Source organism: Leopardus geoffroyi, chromosome B4 (genome assembly GCF_018350155.1).
Source record: "Leopardus geoffroyi isolate Oge1 chromosome B4, O.geoffroyi_Oge1_pat1.0, whole genome shotgun sequence".
Classification (NCBI taxonomy): Eukaryota; Metazoa; Chordata; class Mammalia; order Carnivora; family Felidae; genus Leopardus; species Leopardus geoffroyi.
In genome coordinates, this window is record NC_059341.1 from 63433725 (window position 1) to 63454213 (window position 20489).

The 20489-nt window shown below is 39.6% G+C and overlaps 1 long non-coding RNA gene across 1 annotated transcript in view; it reads right to left on the reverse strand.

Annotated features, from left to right (window-relative positions):
* Window positions 1-8831: 8831 nt before the first annotated feature.
* The window catches only part of LOC123589904, a 71288-nt gene continuing 59630 nt past the window's right edge, over window positions 8832-20489 (reverse strand). Inside the window, exons 2-3 of the long non-coding RNA XR_006708509.1 lie at window positions 10121-10178; window positions 8832-8954 (exon numbers count right to left, since the gene is read on the reverse strand). This is a non-coding gene — a long non-coding RNA (uncharacterized LOC123589904). The remainder of the gene's footprint in view (window positions 8955-10120; window positions 10179-20489) is intronic.

The window sequence follows — 20489 nt, forward strand, 5'->3', positions numbered from 1 at the left end:
GAATTTTTGCATCTATTTTCATCAGAGATATTGGCCTGTAGCTTTCTTTTCTTTTATAGTGCCATTATCTGGCTTTGGTATCAGAGTAATGGTACAGCCTCATAAAATGAGTTTGGGAGTGTTCCTTCTTCTTCAAACATTGGGGGAATTTGAGAAGCATTGGAATTAATTATTCTTTAAAAGTTTGGTAGAGGGGCGCCTGGGTGGCGCAGTCGGTTAAGTGTCCGGCTTCAGCCAGGTCACGATCTCGCGGTCCGTGAGTTCGAGCCCCGCGTCAGGCTCTGGGCTGATGGCTCAGAGCCTGGAGCCTGTTTCTGATTCTGTGTCTCCCTCTCTCTCTGCCCCTCCCCCGTTCATGCTCTGTCTCTCTCTGTCCCAAAAATGAATAAACGTTGAAAAAAAAAATTAAAAAAAAAAAAAAAAAAAGTTTGGTAGAATTCACCCAAAGAGCCATTAGTTTACGGCTTTTATTTTTTGGGGAAGGCTTTTTATTATTGCTTGAATCTCTTCAATTGTTATTGGACTGTTAATATTTTTATTTCTTCATAATTTGGACTTGCTATGTATGTTGTAGGTTGTATGATTCTAGGAACTTTTTCATTTCTTCTAGGTTATCTAGTTTTTTGGCATATAATTGTTAATAGTAGCTTCTTTTGTATTTCTGTGGTATCAATTACGTCCCCTCTTTCATTGACAATTTTGTTTTAGTCCTTCCTCTTTTTTTCTTGGTTAGTTTAGCTAAGCTAAGGGTGTTAATTTTGTTTATCTTTTAAAAAACAACCTGTTAATTTCATTGATTTTTTCTATTGTGTTTCAAGTATATTTAATTTATTTCTGCTCTAATCTCTATTATTTCCTTCCTTCTAACTTTTGGCTTAGTTTTTTCTTCTTTTTCTAATTCCTTCAGGTGTCAAGTTGGGTTGTTTATTTGAAATCTTTCTTCTTAATGTAGAAATTTATCACTATAAACTTCCTTCTTTACAACTGCTTTTGGCAGATTCTGTCTAGTCCCCAGGTGGACGGGACTGCCTCTAATACCTTGTTCAGTAGGGTTGCGCTGGGACAAAAGTCCACTTCAGGGTCCACAGTTAGGTCCTCAGACAGTGGACCTGATAGCAGGTGTGCATAGATGTGACTCCCACCAGGTCCCTGGAAGACTCCTGCTGGGTCACTGGGTAGGTCCCTGGGTGGAAAGGACTAGCCCTGGACTATGGCTGAGAGGTGCTAGAACTGAGCCCTACTGCTATTTCAAGGTCCACAGGCAAGATTATGTCTGCAGATCTTGCCCAGGAGACATGAATGAGCGTGTCTCCCACCAAGTCCCTGGGTAGGTTGGGCTGCCCCGTTACCATGACTGGAGCCAAGTATATGGTTGTTTCAGAATCTCCTGAGGTACACACAGGAGTGTCTCCTGACAGGTCCCTGTGCCAGCAGGATTGTTTGTGGACTGCGGGTGGGAGGGGTTGAAGCTAACTATAAGGCCCTTTCATTTAAAAATTTTTTTTCTAAAGTTTATTTATTTTTTAGAGAAAGAGAGAGACAGAGCATGAGCAGGGAAGGGGCAGAAAGCAAGGGAGACATAAAACTTGGAGCAGGCTACAGGCTCTGAGCTGTCAGCATAGAGCCTGACACAGGCTCAAACCCATGAACCGTGAGATCATGACTTAAGCTGAACTCGGATGCTGATGCTCAACTGACTGAGCCACCCAAGTGCCCCTCTAAGGCCCTTTCAGAATCTCTGGATGTGTAAATGGGAGTGCTTCCTGCTGGGTCCCTGGACTCACAAAAATGCTTGCAGACTGTAGCCAGGAGGGGGCTGGAGCCGAGTGTGGGCTCTTTCAGAATTTATGGGGGAGCAGACAGACATGTCTATGTTTGTGTCCCTGTACTGGCAGGCCTGCTTACAGACTGCAGCTGAGAGGGGCCTGGAGCCATGTGTAGGCCCAGAACTTCTCCTACCTGGTTCCTGTGCCAACAGGTCAATCCATAGACTATGACTAGGTGGGGACTAGTCATAGATCTCTGGGGGTACCTGGGAATGTTTCCTGCTGAGTTCCTGTGCCAGCATGGCTACTAATGGACTGTGGCTAAAAGGGTCTGAAGCCCAGTTATTGGACCCTTTTAGACTCTACCGTCAGGCCAAGTTTGACGGACTTACCTCAAGCATCTCCCAGATCATAGCCAAGAAGATCTAGAGCTGATTCATAGGACACTTCAGGGTCTACAGCCAGGACAGAGGTCTGTATGCTTACTACTTAGGTGGATATGACTCCTTCTGGGTCCTTTGGTATATGATGCTGGTGACAGGATCAAGCCACACAGGGCTGTGGCTGAGTCCTCTGGGATAAAGAGCTATTTCTATTTCTGTGGTCCCAGCCACAGATTTGGCCACCTCCACAAAAGCTTCCACCAAGGCAATTTTGTCCATGCATGGCTGCCAAATTATTATTGCCAAAGAGGAATACAACAAGGGACCTCTTATTCAGCCATCTTGCTGACCTTTTATTCTTTTTTTAAAAACAGGTTTATTGAGATAAAATTCACATACCATACAATTCAAAGTGTATAATTCAGTGGTTATCAGTGTATTAATAGCATTGTGCAAATACCGCCCCAAACAATTTTAGAATATTTTCATCTCCCTCCCCATAACTCCACATCTCTTAGACATCCCACCCTAATTCTCCATCCCTCACAGCTCTTGGCAGCCACTAATCTACTTTGTGTCTATGGATTTGCCTATTCTAGACACTTCCTATAAATAAAAATTACCAATATCTTGTCCTTTGTGACTGGCTTCTTTCACTTAGCATCAGTTTTCAGGGTTCATCCATGTTAGATCATGTATATCAAGAGTCTATTTATTTTTATTGCTGAATCATATACCATTGTATGGATATACCACATACTGGTTATCCATACATCAGTTGATGGATATTTGGGTTGTTTCCACCTTTTGGCTATTATGGATGCTGCTTTTATGGCCATTTGTGGACAAGTTTCTATATGAACATCTGGGGTAATAAGTAAGCATTCTCATTCTCATTATAGGTAATTCAAGTTTGGAAAGAAATCTGATTATGAGTAAAAAACAATTCAAATGGAAACGCATTTTAGGTGAATAAGAAGAGTTCTCACTTTAAAGAAACCCTTAGGTGATTCCCTTTGTAACATTTCCTCAAGTTGAATTTTGGTAGATTTTTGTTTCCCAATTACTGCCAAGTGTTTAGTTTGGCTGGAGGGCTGGGTTTACAGGATACAGGAAAATGGTGAAAAAAACAGCCATAGAAAGTAACTGTATTACTGCAAACCCTGAGTGCTAAGCCTTTTTTTAATTTTACAGAGAGAGAGAACAAGTGGATAGAGGTGCAGAGAGAGAGAGTGAGAGAGAGAGAGAGAGAGAGAGAGAGAGAGAGAGAGAGATAATATCTTAACCAGGCTCCACACTCAGTGCAGAGCCTGACTCAGGGCTTGATTCCATGACCCTCGGATCATGACCTGAGCCAAAATCAAGAGTCGAATGCCCAACTGACTGAGCCACCCAGGCGCCTCAACTAAGGCTTTTTATGTATGCAGACAATATATAATCATGGATTAATTATCTCTGATGCCTGTAAATTCAGAGTGGGTTAAAGAAGGGTAGCCACCAGATACAGAGGTTGAAGAAAAATACCACAGAAGCAAAGAAAGAGAACTTTCAAAAGAAGGGAATTAAACAGTGTCAAATTCTTCATTCTAGAAAAATCAAGCATGCTAAGGGCTGAGAGAAGGTCTTGGGGACTCACAGCTGATGTTCAAGAGATCAGCTTGCTTGCACTGAATGGGTGGGAAGAAGTAGAAGTAACAGCAACAGCCCCTCTTTATGTTAAGGTGGCAATCTAAGAGTGCTTAATTCTAAAGAAAGCCAGTCGTAAATAATATAAATCAAGAATAACAATATGAAAGCTATTCTTTATGAATCTCTCATATTGGCACTATGCTATACAGAATCTTGGCTGATTTCCTTCTAGGTTCATGGAAGAACCTAAGTGTTTGTTGAAGAAGTCCGAGTATTCACATGGCATTCAGAGAATTCTTTCACCCTGAAAAGATTCATAGTAAATTGTCACGTAATTGCAAAGATCCAAATAGAATGTGTTCCAGCACTACAGCACTGTTACCACAGGAATGGAATGTTCTGATATTCCCACATTTTTAGACCTTCCAGACTGGTCAAAACCTCAGTCCAGGATCTGCCAGAGCCAAGGTCACATGAGATCTCTAAGCCTTGGCTTCCTCATCTGTAAAATGGGGATGCAGATGATAAAAATAGATACAGCTAAAGTTGCCATAAAACTTAAGTAAGGTAAAGGACATGAAATAATTCAGTAAAGTGAAAAGCATGATACAGATGTTAACTTTTATAATTATTCTAAACTGCTGAACCATATTATCAATGATTCTGTTTCTGAAACACACACACACACACACCTGAGAGTGTAAACCAGGGTGACAATCCAACCAAGTACTGTCATTCATTAGTTGTTTGATCTTTTTTTTCAAGCTTTTATTTAAATTCTAGTTAGTTAACATATACAGTAAAATTGGTTTTAGATGTAGACTTTAGTGATTCATCACTTACATATAACACCCAGTGCTCATCACAAGTGCTTTCCTTAACACCCATCACCCATTTAGTTCATCCCCTACCCACCTCCTTCTATCAACCCTCAGTTAGTACTCTATAATTAATATTCTGTTATGGTTTGCTTCCCTCTCTCTTTTTTTCCCCCATCCTCTATGTTCATCTGTTTTGTTTCTTAAATCCCACATAAAAGTGAAATCATATGGTATTTGTCTTTCTCTGACTGACTTATTTTGCTTAGTTAGCATAATATACTCTAGCTCCATTCACAACATTGCAAATGGCAAGATTTCATTCTTTTTGATGACTAATATTCCTGAGTAATAAACACCTTCTTTATCCATTCATTAGTTGATGGATATTTGGGCTCTTTCCATAGTTTGGCTATTGTCAATAGTGCTGCTATAAACATTGGGGTGCCTGTACTCCTTCAAATCTGTATTTTTGTATCCTTTGGGTAATAACCTAGTAGTGCAATTGCTGGGTTGTAGGGTAGTTCTACATTTAACTGTAGAGAGAGAAATGAGAGAAAGAGAGAGAGTATGTGTGGAAGAGGCAGAGAGACAAGGAGAGAGAGACAATCCCAAGCAGGTTCTGCACTGTCAGCACAGAACCTGATGCAGGGCTCAGTGTCATGAACCATGAGATCACGACCTGAGCCGAAATCAAGAGTCAGACATTTAACTGACTGAGTCACCGAGGTACCCCATCTACTTTTAACTTTTTAAGAAAACTTCACACTGTTTTCCAGAGTGGCTGCACTAGTTTGCATTCCCACCAACAGTGTAAAAGGGTTCCCCTTCCTCCATATCCTCACCACCATCTGTTGTTCCCTGTGTTGTTAATTTTAGCCATTCTGACAGGTGTGAGGTGATATCTCATCGTAGTATTGATTTGTATTTCTCTGATGGTGAGTGACGTTGAGCATCTTTTCATGTATGTCTTCTTTGGAGAAATGTCTGATCATGCCTTCTGCCCATTTTAAATTGGATTATTTGTTTTTTGGGTGTTGAGTTTAATAAGGTTTTCATAGATTTTGGATACTAACCCTTTATCACATATGTCATTTGCAAATATCTTCTGGTGTGATCTTCTACAAGTCACTTCATATCTCAGGACCTTGGTTTCTCTTCATCCTGGCCTATTTTGCACACTTAATATGAGTTCTCATGAAATAATGACAAGAACACACTTTGAAAATTGCAAAGTACTACATAAATGTAAGCCATGGTCATTATCTGGGATTGTCAGCAGGAGTTGACTTTACTGCAGTGGACTTAGAGAAAAGAACTTCTATGTTGGTGTTTCTTGAACCCTTTTACTGTAAAAAGGAACCATTTTCATCCCTCAAAATAATTTTTTTTCTAAATTGAACTGATATATATTAATTCAAGAAAACAGTTACTGGCAATTTATGTGAATCGAAAAGGAAAGATTATAGCATCGATCTCTTCCTTAGGTCTTGGCAAAATGAAATTTAAAAGAATTTCTGCCATCCTTCTTGTGTGGAACCACATTCAGCACAATGTTATAACATAATTGCAGTGTATCTTTCATAAGAACAAAATGTAGCCAGGCCGTTAAAGCTGGCTTTCTTGAAAAGAATTAGCCAAGAAAAAAATAATACACATCTACATGATACTTGAAATGATTTTATTTCATTGTATTACACTATCCAGGGACCCAAAAAAGTATAAAAAGGAGTTTTTCCAGGTCTTCAGTTATTTGGGCTTTAAGTAGAACATACTGAGAAGCAATAACTTCAAAAAATGAGTCTTTAGAACTACACATGAAGAAATAAGTGGCCATAAAATCGAAACACAGTAGGATAAAATAATAAGCTTCATATAGTCCTGTATTCTAAATAAATACTATAATAACTATACTCATTCTTCTTTCATCTTTGGATTTCCTTTCATTTTCGTACAGAACTTCTTGGTACTAAAATGATAGTTCTGACTCACTGTGTACTCTTTCAATTATCCTCAATGTTTATCTTTCTCTGTTTCTATCAAATAGTACCTGGTTTTCAAATTAAGCTTTAATTTTTTTTTACTGATTTATACTTTTTAAACCTTATTTAGTAGTACAATAATAGCAGTTATTTTTTGCGTTGTGTGTCCCCTTTATTTTGTATTACATCATGAGATCTAAGGCCATTTTTGAAGATACAAATTACTTCACACCCTCATGGATGTTATCACCATACACTATATTAAAATTATTCCATAACTGACAAACACCAATGCTTTTGTTTAATGGGACTAAAGAAAAAGATGAGTGTGTGCATGTGTGCACGCGCACGCACACACACACACACACACACACACAAGCACAAGTCTCCCTATGAATATGATCCTAAGATTCAGGGGGTAAACAGGCAGATGCATTATACTTTCAGTTACCAAGGCAAATGAATTAGTTTTGTTATGGAAAGGCTGGAGGAACACAAGCAACCCATTAACTTTAAGGGCCATCTGGAGAGAGCCCTTGACAAAGCATTAATGGAAGACAAAACTAAAGGCGTCATGTCAATCATTGTACGTGTATACTCAGCTGGCAACCATGACTTTACAAAAAGGAATGAGAAAAGATTATGTCTGCTTAGAATAACCAGAATTTATAGAATAATTACTCATTGTGATGGGACAAAAATATTTACGAACAAAAAGTAAGTCTTATTGCCTCATCAAAATTAGTTTATACTATTTCAAATTTTAAGAGAAAACACTTGAAAATATTTTTATTCCTAAAGTTTTAAACTAAAAATATAGAGAAAGGTTTTAATTTTTTATCCTTGTAGATAAAGCAGGACATTCCAATAGCATGATGTATGAAGGCTGAATTTCTGATGAGTTGTTTTCATTCATTTAAAAGCATCATCAATTATCTAGTAAATACATGCTAAAGATGTACAAACATGAATAAGTGTATTATTTGTCCTCTAGAAGTTTATAAATACAGAAGCTATTTCATTATTTGTGTGTGACTTCTCAGCTTCTCAAAAGACATATACAAAATATTTCACTGCTTGCTTTTCTTTGAGTCCGTTTTTTAAAAAGTGTTTCTAATTTTTGTTATTATTGTTTTCATTCTGACTAGTTTGGAAGTAAAAACACTATCATTGATGCTACCATCACAACACATCACCCCCATGTCTAAGGTTTATATCAATAAAAACACAAGATTCACCCAGTTCTAATTCAGTCTTCAATGGCTTAATTACATTATCACCTCATAACATAGATGTAAGCAAAAACCAAATACTATTCATAGGAACCAAGGTCACCAGTACTAATCCCAGCTCAAGGTGTTTCTTATTTGTAGCATAAACTGGGCATGATAACTGAATTATAATCCTGAATGTTTCTCCCCAAATTATGTGTTTTGGAATGTTTGTCTTAAGAAATGCTTATCTCCTAAAAACCATCCCTTGGGCAATTGTGTCCGTATTTCTTTTTTTAAAGTTTCACAGGGTTCTTAGCATATTAAAGGCTCCTGCAATAATCATTTACCTTTGCCAAAGCCTTTGCTTCCTGAATTTATTTGACCAGGCAACTCCCCGTTCCCACCTTGCCCATTTAAGAACAGTCGTGGATATCTCTCAGAACTAATATTTTCAGGAAGAGACTTTGAGAAATGTTATTGTTGACTGACACAGGAAAGAATTAATTCAGATGGAGATTACATCCTCCTAAAGCTTGAAAAGTCTAACTACTCTGCCTTAGGAAGACACCAATGCAGGGTACCTAAAACAGTGTTTAAGTTACAATGCTTCTTGATATTCTGCTTCCTTAAAGATATTTCCAAGATTCCAAGTGGCCCAGTTATGCTGGGGATCTAACTGGAGAGCCCTCAGATAGTACATTTTTTCCCCTGCTATACCCATGGTTGTTCAAGGCACTTGCATGGTGGAGACATAACGTGAAAGATTGAAAATGTTAAGCCATTTGTTTGTACAAAAAGCTCTAAATGAGGCAGAGTTTATTTGTTCTTTCGTCCCCAAATATTCCACTATCAAAATCAAACACTGGTAAATTGTCCCTCAGTAAGAAAACCATTGACAGAGAATATTAAAATAAATAACCACCCAATAATGCATGATTTGGAGCTACTCGGGAAAAGCTACAAGCATTAAATAAATTTTAGCTCACGGGGATAAGATTACTTCCAAGTTTTTGCATTAGGAAATCCTCCTTACCTCAGTCAGGTGCTGAGTTTCTGTCCCCCACCCCGTCCCAGGGCTGCTGGCCACCTGCTCCTACATGCTCTCTGTTCGCTCTCTGTTCTCTGTTCACACAAGGTGGTGGCAATTCCTTGGGTAAAGAATCTACATTATGGAGAAAGGAAACTGTACAAAATTTCTGCCAAAATAGTTCTTTCTCTTGATTTTTTTTTTCTGTTTTATTTCATTTCCCTCTTCTTCTGCCACTAGACTCTGGCATGATATATATTTTTAGCATTGAAATCCTGGCAAATACTGTGAAAAGTATTAAGCGATGCAAAAGTATATGGAAACAAAAACAAAACAGAAGCCAGGCCAACATTTCCAATATCCAGAAGCAGATGCAAAGGAGGACTGGATGTCTGCACCAGTTAAGGAAACAAGAGACTTAGCTTACTAACTTCTTTGACTCAAAACTATAAAGCAGCCAAATCAGCACCCCTACATGACTCAGCTGTTTTTGCTACATTTACAGTAGACATATTTGGCATGTAATAGGTTCCCTCTATCTCTGTCACCAAAGGTACTGGAAATAAGCCTATGGGGCTGGCCTTTAATGTAGAAAAGCCAAGATAATGCCCAACTAATAAAAACAGGATCAGTGCTTGTCAAGTCTCTGGACAATTAAATGCCAAGCTTGCTCCCCTGTCCTGCCCTATCAAAACGATCAATTTAATACGGGGCAGAAGTAGATTCTATTGAAAGGCTAAGGAAGACAAGCTGCATTAGTTTAAAAGGCCCACACAAGAGCTTAGGAAGCTGTGATGAGTGACATATAAGAGCTAGCTGGACAAAGAAAACCATGAGCCTCAGAATGCCCCACCGCTTCTTTCTGGATATCTTTAATTGGCAAGAACAGTTCAAGGACCTTCTAATCTCCCCAGTGAGGGGATAGCAAATCCCATGTGCCATCTCTGGAGGCAGCTAGTGGATACCATAGCTACAAATGCAGCATAAAAATACCCTTCTGCTAACCTACTCAGGCCTTGCCCTAGCAACTCTCCTGGGCAGCTGTGTCTAAAAATTGCCTTGCTGCTTCTTAGAAGTGGTTATAAGAGCACATCATAGCCAGAAGTATAATTTAAAATTTTGTTCTATCTATCTATCTATCTATCTATCTATCTATCTATCTATCTATCTATCATCTCTCTATGTATATATCAAGCTAAGCTCTCTGGTCACTAACAGATTTAAGGAATGTCCAGGCAACCTGGTGAGGCAATTCCCAAGCTGGTTGTTTCCTTGATGACATGTAGTAATAAAAAACCTACCTGGGATCTTTTCCTCTCTTCATCACAGAAGTAATTTCTTAAAAGCCTGATCCATTCCCTAGGAGAGAGAAACAAATATAAACTCTGTGAGCAGAGAAGGCCTTTCCTATATTCTGTGCTCAGACACTGTCTGCAGCTGCAGAATCATGAAGTTTACGGGGAGAAGACTTCAAGCTTCAATCAAAGGAGGCCACAATCAAAGGAGGAACTTTGCTGTAACAAATAGCCCAAACCATCATAGAATGGAATCGCTAGTACTTATGGCAATTTACTGATTCTACTATCAACCATAGCCCTCCATATGGAGAATATACAGATACTTTTTGTTCCTGGTGACACTAAATTTCTGAAAGCAAATATCCTTTCTTACCAGGTATCTGGTTAGGTGAAAATTCCTTTGGAGTTCACCTCATCATGTACAATCATTGCATTAGTTATGAAACAAAGCTAAATTTCATTAAAAGGATTCTTCAACAATCAGGTGATGAAAAGTATCATACTTTATTTTGATTTTCTAAACCAAATACTCTCTTAAAACATATACATATATTTTTTTATTTATCACAGACTCATGCAGAAACAATACACACTTTGTGTGTTTCCCCTTTAGATGTGTTTAAACTAGATTGGGGTTTGAGGTCCCCAGAAGAGTCAAGTAGGATTATTTTCCTTTGGTAAGATGAATAATTCAAGAGATGTTTATCTGAATAAATTTAAGTGCATCTTGATTTTGACTTTTACAGTGTGTCATACAAAAATCCTGTCAGTAATTATTCCCTACCCCATCTGAAAAACAGAGTTGCACTGATATAACTCAACAAAAGCTTCACTGAACTGGAGCAGAATGGTGTTTTTCAAGCCCGTTTCGAAGTCCGGCATGAATAGCCACTGGATTTTTGTTCTCACAGTCTTGTTCAACATTTGCATTGTTTGTGGAGGACTCTCTTACTATTGCTTTCTCATCTTTTTCTGACTTGGATTTTAAAAATTTATCATAAGGTACTATGTTTGATATTTTAAATAGTTCTGAGGTGGAAGAGCTTATTTTCTTTTAAAAGACTAACTACAGAAATATAGTTTAATGTGCTGAAGGAAAAAGAAAGAAATTAGTTGCCATGGAAATAATCTTTAATCCACTGAGAATTTTAATCCTTTTAATTAAAACATTAGAAAACTTAAATGCTATTTAAGTTTTAAAACACAACCATTTAGGGGCGCCTGGGTGGCGCAGTCGGTTAAGCGTCCGACTTCAGCCAGGTCACGATCTCGCGGTCCGTGAGTTCGAGCCCCGCGTCGGGCTCTGGGCTGATGGCTCGGAGCCTGGAGCCTGTTTCCGATTCTGTGTCTCCCTCTCTCTCTGCCCCTCCCCTGTTCATGCTCTGTCTCTCTCTGTCCCAAAAAAATAAATAAATAAATAAACGTTGAAAAAAAAAAAAAAAACACAACCATTTGATCAATTAAGGGGATCTTAGTATCTAACAGCATTTCCTTAAACACAACTAGTCAAATTGGTGAGGATATTGTTATTTCCTTCCATCCAGCCAGTGCATCCGTGACATTTGAATAAGACGTAGTCTTTGGGAGGGAGAATTTGCCTAAGGGAAAAAGCTAAACCATAACAAAAAGAGGTCCAAATAATCTATGTTAGTAAAGCTGATACTTGATGCTTGTGTTACTGTCATTAGATCATGTAATCTTCACAATTCTTTAAGGTGAAATTACTGTTGTCTCTACTTTACAATTGAGGAAACCACAGATGGAAGAAATTAAGTAAAGAATGTATTATAAAAAATATAAATAATTATTACTTCAATTATATTATTAAGAACTGCTCTTAAAGGAAATGAAAGGAGTCCAAGTGTCTCCTGTCAATCTGTGAGTTTTCAAAAATAGAATTCAGTTGATTTTCAGGGCAAACAGCTCACTAATGAAATGTTTAAATAGCTACTAGTTAAATCTGTTGGGATAGTTACTTCATTTTGTTTCATTGGCCAATCTAGTCAGCTTTTAAGGGCCACAATAGAAGTCAAACAAAATCAATTTTCAGGATCCTGGGCTACAGAGATTTCTTTTTTAAATAAAAATTTGTGGGGCGCCTGGGTGGCTCAGTCGGTTGGGCGTCCGACTTCAACTCAGGTCATGATCTCACAGTCCGTGAGTTCGAGCCCCACGTCGGGATCTGTGCTGACAGCTCAGAGCCTGGAGCCTGTTTCAGATTCTGTGTCTCCCTCTCTCTCTGACCCTCCCCCATTCATGCTCTGTCTCTCTTTGTCTCAAAAATAAATAAACATTAAAAAAACAAAACATTTAAAAAAAAATTTGTTTCCTATTACACAAAATGAACATTACATTCCTGAAAGGTATGGCATTATGGAAAGCTGATTTAGAAAAGAGGATATTCAGAAAATGTATGAAACTTAGCTTCCTAAGTTTTATAGAAAAATATAAAATAAAATATAACAAAGTAAAATATAAATATAAAAATATAAAATAGTAGAGCATTCAGCTCTACTATTCTTGACTTCAGCCAAAGGTACAAAGGCTGAAGTCTGGAAAATGGGCCTGTAGTCCAGATAATAAACAAAGATTATTTATTGATGAAATTCATAGGATTAAATGTTAATTTTACATTTGATTTCAGTCATTTCCTTTAGATTTTTTAAACATTCTTCAAAATTCAATGATTTGGGCCAGCTTTTTATTGTCTTAGTCATTTTCTTACTATCATATGTGAATGCATGCATCATTATTACTTGTCTGATTGCCATTCTCAAACATTCATTTACTTGAAGTTAACTATGCTTAAGATATATATTTTCTATTTCATGTTTTAAAAAATCAAGAGAAAAATATGACTTGAAATTCATAAATGTAACTTTCACAAAACTAAAAAATACCCAAAGAAACTTTATCTCATTCAAGTTAGCTTGTGTCATTCGTTAAGTGCCTAGATCTTTCCTTATTCCTGGGAAGCATTTGGTCTGTAACCTTAACCTGTACTTAATTCCTGTTATAACATTTGAATTATCATATCAATAAACTGCCACTGACAAATATAGCTAACCCTACTGGTCTGTTTCCTTCAATATTTGGAATTGCTGTGAACAATTCAGACAGTCGCTGTGGGCGCTAATTGTACTGCTTCTGATCCATAATGGACAGACCTGAAAAAACTCTAAGGTGATTTAGGAAAATGTGGACATTTTCAAATGAGTGGTCTACTACATAACAAAAGGAGTATGGATGACTTCTAGGAATGACCTCAGAGGACACTACCCTGTTTATTTTCCAAGTGAATTTACAGTAAGACCACCGCTGTCTATTTCCTCAGGAAATGAACCTTGGTAAATAACTGAATTGGCTGATAGCCGAGGAGTTAATCCTTTAAGTACCAGTAAGCAGGGATTTTATTGAATGAAACTCTTTCTAAATTGCACTATTATACTCTCTGCTGTTTATTTATTTATTTATTTGTAATTGATGTAGAGTTGGCATATAATGTTACATTAGTTTCAGGTGTCCAACACAATGTTTGGACAATTCTATAAATTATGGTGTACTCACCACAACTGTAGCTATTATCTGTCACCATACAAGGCTACTACAATACCATTGACTATATTCCCTAACTAGAAACCTGTACCTCTCACTCCTCTTCAGCCATACTGCCCATCCGCCACCTCCCTTCTCTGCTCTTTTAATTTTTTTTTTAACATTTATTTTTGAGAGACAGAGACAGAACACGAGCAGGGGATGGGAGAGAGAGAGAGGGAGACACAGAATCCGAAGCAGGCTCCAGGCTCTGAGCTGTCAGCGCAGAGCCCGATGTGGGGCTGGAACTCACAAACTGTGAGATGGTGACCTGAGTTGAAGTCAGACGCTTAACTGACTGCGCCACCCAGGCGCCCCTCTCTGCCCTTTTAAAACCCTTCTTGGTGGCTTGGAATGAGAATACTGAGCCTCAGTTTTTGTAACGGAATGATGGGAAACCACTTTGGAAAAATGGAAAGACAAGTGAATTTGGATTCAGCAGCCCTGACTTTTCTGATTACGATACTTTATAACCACACAATTTTAGACTTATGTGTTTGTTTTAGTTTCTCTCTCTGAAAATTAAGGCCAATAACATCTCCTTGAGCTGCTGTGTGAACAAATAAAAACGATTTGGGGGCACTTGGGTGGCTCAGTCAGTTGGGCCTCTGACTTCGGCTCAGGTCATGATCTCCCAGTCTGTGGGTTCGAACCCTGCATCGGGCTCTCTGCTGTCATCACTAAGCCTGCTTTGGATCTTCTGTCCCCCACCCCTCTTAAAAACAAATAAACATTAAAAAAACTTAAAAACATAAATAAAATGATTTGTGTAAAACCAGCCACTAGTACACATTTACAATATGTTGTTATATTTAAGTATTTAAATGTGGTTGTCTCCATTCCGAACTTCCCCCAGGGGGGAAGGACCCTTAGCTCTGTCACTTGGAAATGCATCAGAGCCCGTGCAACCACAGGACCTCTGTGCAATGACTCTGGCTCCACAGCCAGGATGAGCCCAGACCACGCTGAAGACCCGGCTCTGCTTCTCTCCTATCCTTCTTTCATCTTCCCCCAAACCATTCTCGACAAACCTGTCAACAGCCTTCGACTTGTTCCCATCAGTCAAGATATCATCCATTATTTCTCCACCACTAACCCAGTGACACTCGAGACAACCTTCCCTTACACTGAGCGCTTTTAGGTGTGAAAGATGAGTGATCATCTCTATTTCAAGATGGTGAGAGTGTGTCAAGAACTCACTCCAAAGTCTGTCAATCCTTCATCATCCAGAGCAGATAATCTTAGACACGTGAGCAGTTTTTCTTGAAGCTTCTCTGAAATGCCAACATCAAGTGGAATTCCAGGCATGCTCAATTTAAAAGTCTACACCTAAGGTGATAATAATGTTCAAAATTCTGTGAGGTGCCAGGGTGACAGATCCACATGTGCTTGGAATTGCTGTTGTTACAATACTTTGTAGCATGAATAGCACTCTGGTTGGTGGATCCACTCAGGGAAGAGACAGAAGTAGCAGGAAGTGTGTGCCTAGTCAGTAACTGTCCTCTGAGGAGACCTGGGAGGCGATATATCCTGTATTCCCTTTCCAGGAATGCAGACAGGACACGGATTTCATTTACAGGACACAGATCATATTAGGCTTCCTGTGAGAAACTCTAAATGGACAGGTTAGGGTATCCACTCATAATTCTCACTGAAAACTTGAGCCCTGGAAATTTCTTCCATAGAACAAAAAAAGATGACAGAATCAGCCAGAAAAAAAAAGTCTTTTTTTTTTTTTAGTTTATTTATTTATTTTTCAGAGAGACAGAGAGAGAGACAGAGAGAGAGAGAGAGAGAGAGAGAGCAGGGGAGGGGCAATGAGAAAATCCCAAACAGGCTCTGAGCTGTCAGCACAGAGCCCAATGTGGAGTTTGAACTCATGAACTGCACGGTCATGACCTGAGCCGAAATTAAGAATCCTATGCTTAACTGACTGAGCCCCCAGGCGCCCCCAGAAAAAAGTATTTGTGAATCCATACATCTCTATGAGAAACATGGACATTGTAACATCTTTGAGTATTCTGGAATTAAGACATGTTACATCACCAAATGTTATCCTGCACGAGACCCAAGAATGTTCAAACATAGAAGAACATGCAGTTTCTCCTTATTTTTCTTATGACTTGGAGAACTTGATTCACTTGCAGACAGACATTGGCAAAAACCATACCAAAGTGGACTAGTCCATCAGAAATTAGACTCTTGTTAGAAAATACGCTTTCTGGAAAATTGACAGAATTTTTTTTCTTTTGGTAGTCACAGTCACATCCATTTTCTTCAATGCCGTGTGAATTTGAAATGCCAAAACTCCCCTCCCTAAAGTTAATATGCCTTAATTAATCATGTAAATCTTTGTCCTTTTAAGAAACAAATAGCCAGAAATCAGGAAATTTCTCGAGATCCATTCACAAAAGAACATGGTCTGGGTCAATAGTTCTCAAAGGAGGGTGCTTAAGAATCTCCTATGAAGTTTGTTGAAATGTCCAAGCTTCTCAGAACTTGTCCAGTGTGGGTCTGGGTTGGCACCTAGGAATCTGAATTCATAGAAAGCACTCCAGTCACAGTCTGGATTTTACTGTTCTGTGAGCTCTGACTGTGATTCAGTGTTTGCAACTGCATCAAACTTCAATGACTCAAGATGTGCAAAGCACAATGACAGATAGCTTTTCTGAAGCTGGGCATTATAAAGGTAAGGAGTGCTAAAAAATTAACTGACTCTGCAGCAGTTTAATGCCTTCATCTGTTTCTAGTGAAGATCCACATTTTTCTTAATGCATCAGCCTTCTGATTTTCTTCTTCTTTTTTTTTTAGACAGAGAGAGCAAGCTCAAGAGAGGGGCAGAGGGAGGGAGTAAGAGAGAGAGAGAGAGAGAGAGAGAGAGAATATCTTAAGCAGGTTCCATGCTCAGCGCTGAGCCCAACTCAGGGCTTGATCCCATGACTCCGGGATCATGACCTGAACCAAAATCAAGAGTTGGATCCTCAACCAACTAAGCCATCCAGGAGTCTCCCTTCTGATTTTCAGTACAGCAGTTGGAATCTATACAATTAGATAGTTTTAATAAGAGGTCTACTTCTCTCTGATTCCCCGAGTACTCCCACTGTATAAACCACTGCACTACCCAGAGCACCAACCTTTGCCCAGAGATTCCCAGCCCAAGGCAAGCTATCTCCACAAGAAGCATCTAGAAATATGTGTGTGTTTGGGGGTGGGGGGTGCATTTCTGATTTTAGTGACTGAGGGTACCACTGTGGTGCTAACCATCCTGCAATGCTTAGGACAGGTGCCAGGCTCTGAGTAGAGGGGTAACTTTAACAATTCTACCAAATGGAGTTGTTCCATCCAAAATGCCAACATGTCTCCCATTAAGAAACTCTGCTTAATATTACCAAGTTGTCCTCTCTCCCAAGAGCTCTGTAGCCCCTATACACTCACACTTAATCACTCTTTCTTTCGACAGACAATTATTAAGCACTTACAAAGTGGCAGGCCCTCTGCTAAATGCAGAGGACAGAAAAGAAAAAAAGAATGTAGTCCTTGTCCTCAAGAAGCTCTCATGGTGGAAGAAAACCAATTTATTTCAATACAGTGTGGTGAGGGCTGAGACAGAGAAGAACAAGGGATGACAGGAGCAGCCAGGAGGACCAGGTACTTACTGAGGTCTTAGCAGAGAGAGTGATGTTGGACCAAGAGAGGCACAAGAATTGGGGTCCAGGGATAGGGGTGGGGGTAAACGGGAGAAGAGTAAAGGCTTTCCAAAGAGAGAAATCAACACCTAAATAAAAGTCAGGCCACTGAAAACATTTCACTCAGACGAAGCACAGGGAGGGTGTGGGGAGAATAAAGGACTAGGAGTGGGCTTTGGAAAGAAGACAACGAGCTTAGTTTTAGATATTCTGGGGTTGGAGGTGCAGAGGGCAAATGGTGGAAATGCTCTTTAGGTAGTGGGGTAGATGGCTCTGATATTTGGGGGAAAATATGGCGTGAAAATATAGATTTGAGAGTTAGTCAGCATGTAGGCTGTAACCGAAACTGTTGAAACTAAAGAGACCTCTTAAGAAAAAGCAAGCTAGAGTGCAAGAGGTTGGCACAGCCACAGAGAAAGAGGTTAAGAGTAGTTGAAGGGACGGTGATATATCTTAAGCCAAGAGAAGAGACAGTATAGAGGAGGAGTCAGTGGTCCACAAGGTCAAATGCAGCTGAGAGGTCAATGAGGATAATGTCTAGGAAGAGCCCACTGGGTCCAGCCACCAGGAACCTGGTGAGAGCGACCCTGGCAACTCTCTCAAGGAGTAGTTGCCATTGAAACGTGGGCGTGACCTAGGAAAGGAGAGAAAGGAGGGGAGGAATAGCTGGAGGGGAGAAAAGAGGTTCAAGGAGGTCTGTTTATTTGCTTATTTAAAGATGAGAGAAATCTGAAACATTTATATACTAATAGGAACGAGCCATTAGGTTTTCAAGGAAAAGTATAACTACAAAGTGAACTTGAGAACCTAGAAGCTTGGAGTCCTGGGCACAGGAGGGAGGAGGGCAGCACAGTAGTAAAGGCAGGTGCCTTTATGGATTTGCTGTAAGGTAGTTGAGGCTCTCCCCCTACAATGACTGACTGATTTCCTTATACCTCAGTCACTACTTTTAATTTCAGACAATGAACCTTAAAAAAAACCCAACAGCATGAGTAGTGCATGTATTCAAAGTACATACCTGCAGCATTCATTCATCCAACAAGTATTTATTGTAGGCCTGACATGAGCCTGATGTGCTGAGCACATTTACAAAATATCTGCTCTTCAGGTGGTGGGAGACAGACAATTAACAGTATGTGATCTATCCGGTGGTGAGGAGAACTAAGAAGGTCAGAGGTGAGGAAGTGCTGGAGGTAGGGGGCTGGTAATTTTATGCAGCGAGGTCAGGGAAAGCCTTGTGGTGGGACACAGGATCTGAAGGAAGCAGAACGTGAGCCATGCAAGGCTGAGGGAAAAGCACTCTGGACTGTGGGAACTGCAAATGCAAAAGCCCGGATGCAGGACTGAGCCTGTGGAGCTCCAGTGACAGCAAGGAGCCTCAGGTGGCAGGGGGCAAGAAGCCAGCAGCAGGCGGTGGGGACAGAGCAGGGAAGGCCAGGCAGTGTGGAGTGTATGCACCCACGTGGGGGCTTTGACCTTTCCTATGGATGAGATGGGGTCCAGTGCCAGGCTCTGAGCTGAGTAGGGACTTGAATCCATGGCCCATGAATCCCTGAGGCTGCCCAGGTGAGAACTGAGGGGACGGAAACAAAGGTGGGAGCCTGAAGACCTGTGGAAGGAAAGGCAGGGACCCAGGCTGGGTTCCAGGGGACAGGCTGGAGAAGCAAAGGAGGGCAGAGACGTGGGTCTGACTGCATTTGCAGTGCCATACTGTTCTAAGTGCTTAACATGAATTAACTGCTCTATTCTCACAAGAACTCTGTGAGATAGGTACCACTACTCAATCTGAGAGATACCCTCCCCAAGCAGCCATACTTACTCATGTGATGGACTATCAATCTACTTTTGAAGTGCAAGAAAGATATGAGGTCAAAAACCAAACCAAAAAAACAAAAAACAAAAAACAAAAAAACTGAAAAAAACAAAAAAACACAAAAAACCCCACTATTTTTGAATAAAAAGTACTGTGCTTTGATTTTGAAATTTGGTTTACAGGCATGACCAGTATGAACTAAAACTGTAGTACACTTTTTAAAATGAAGTAATATTTATTTTATTTAATGAACATTCATTTGTTACTTTTTGCCAGACTTAACACAGAAGAGGGAGTGATAATATTATTTTATTAATGAGAGGAGACAAATAATTTCAAGTTTCTAATTGTGATACCAGAAGGATATTTTGGGAGTTCTACAGGCAAGTCCCAAAATAGTAACACCACTTTAGTAGAGGAACCTCTCTCTACTTGTTAAGCCTGGGTTACAAATGGCCTTGGTATTTTAATTCTTCCAGAAATACATGGCAGCTGGTATCCAAGGCCACCTATAGCCATGAGAAAGCTATTTTAAATGTCCTTTTATTTTTTAACATTTATTTATTAATTTTGAGAGAGAGAGAGAAAGAGCATGTGAGCCGGGGAGAGGCAGAGACAGAAGGAGAGAGAGAATCCCAAGCAGGCTCTGTGCTGAGCACAGAGCCTGATGTGGGGCTGGATCTCAAGACCATGAATGAGATCATGACCTGAGCAGAAATCAAGAGTCCAACCATTAACAGACTGAGCCACCCAGCTGCCCCTAAATGCTCTTTTAAATAAGCGATGTAAAGTGTGGGATTTTTTTTTGTTTAAATTTTTTTTTTAACGTTTATTTATTTTTGAGACAGAGAGAGACAGAGCATGAACGGGGGAGGGTCAGAGAAAGGGAGACACAGAATCTGAAACAGGCTCCGGGCTCTGAGCTGTCAGCACAGGGGCCTGATGAGGGGCTCGAACTCACGGACCGCGAGACCATGACCTGAGCCGAAGTCAGCGCTCAACCAACTGAGCCACCCAGGCGCCCCAAGAAGTGTGGGATTTTTATAATATTCAGTGAATTCTAATTTTTGCTATTTTTAATTTATTGACTATACTTTTCATTTGGAATTATAATAAGACCTTTATTAATGATATCATAAGATACTATTGAACAGTAGGTTAATTTACAACTGAGATTCAATTTTTTTTTTGGATTTCATTACAATACAAACAATATGGTGTTTCTCCAATATCCATTCATTGGTTATTTGTTTATCAGAGTCTAATGGAATTTCCATAT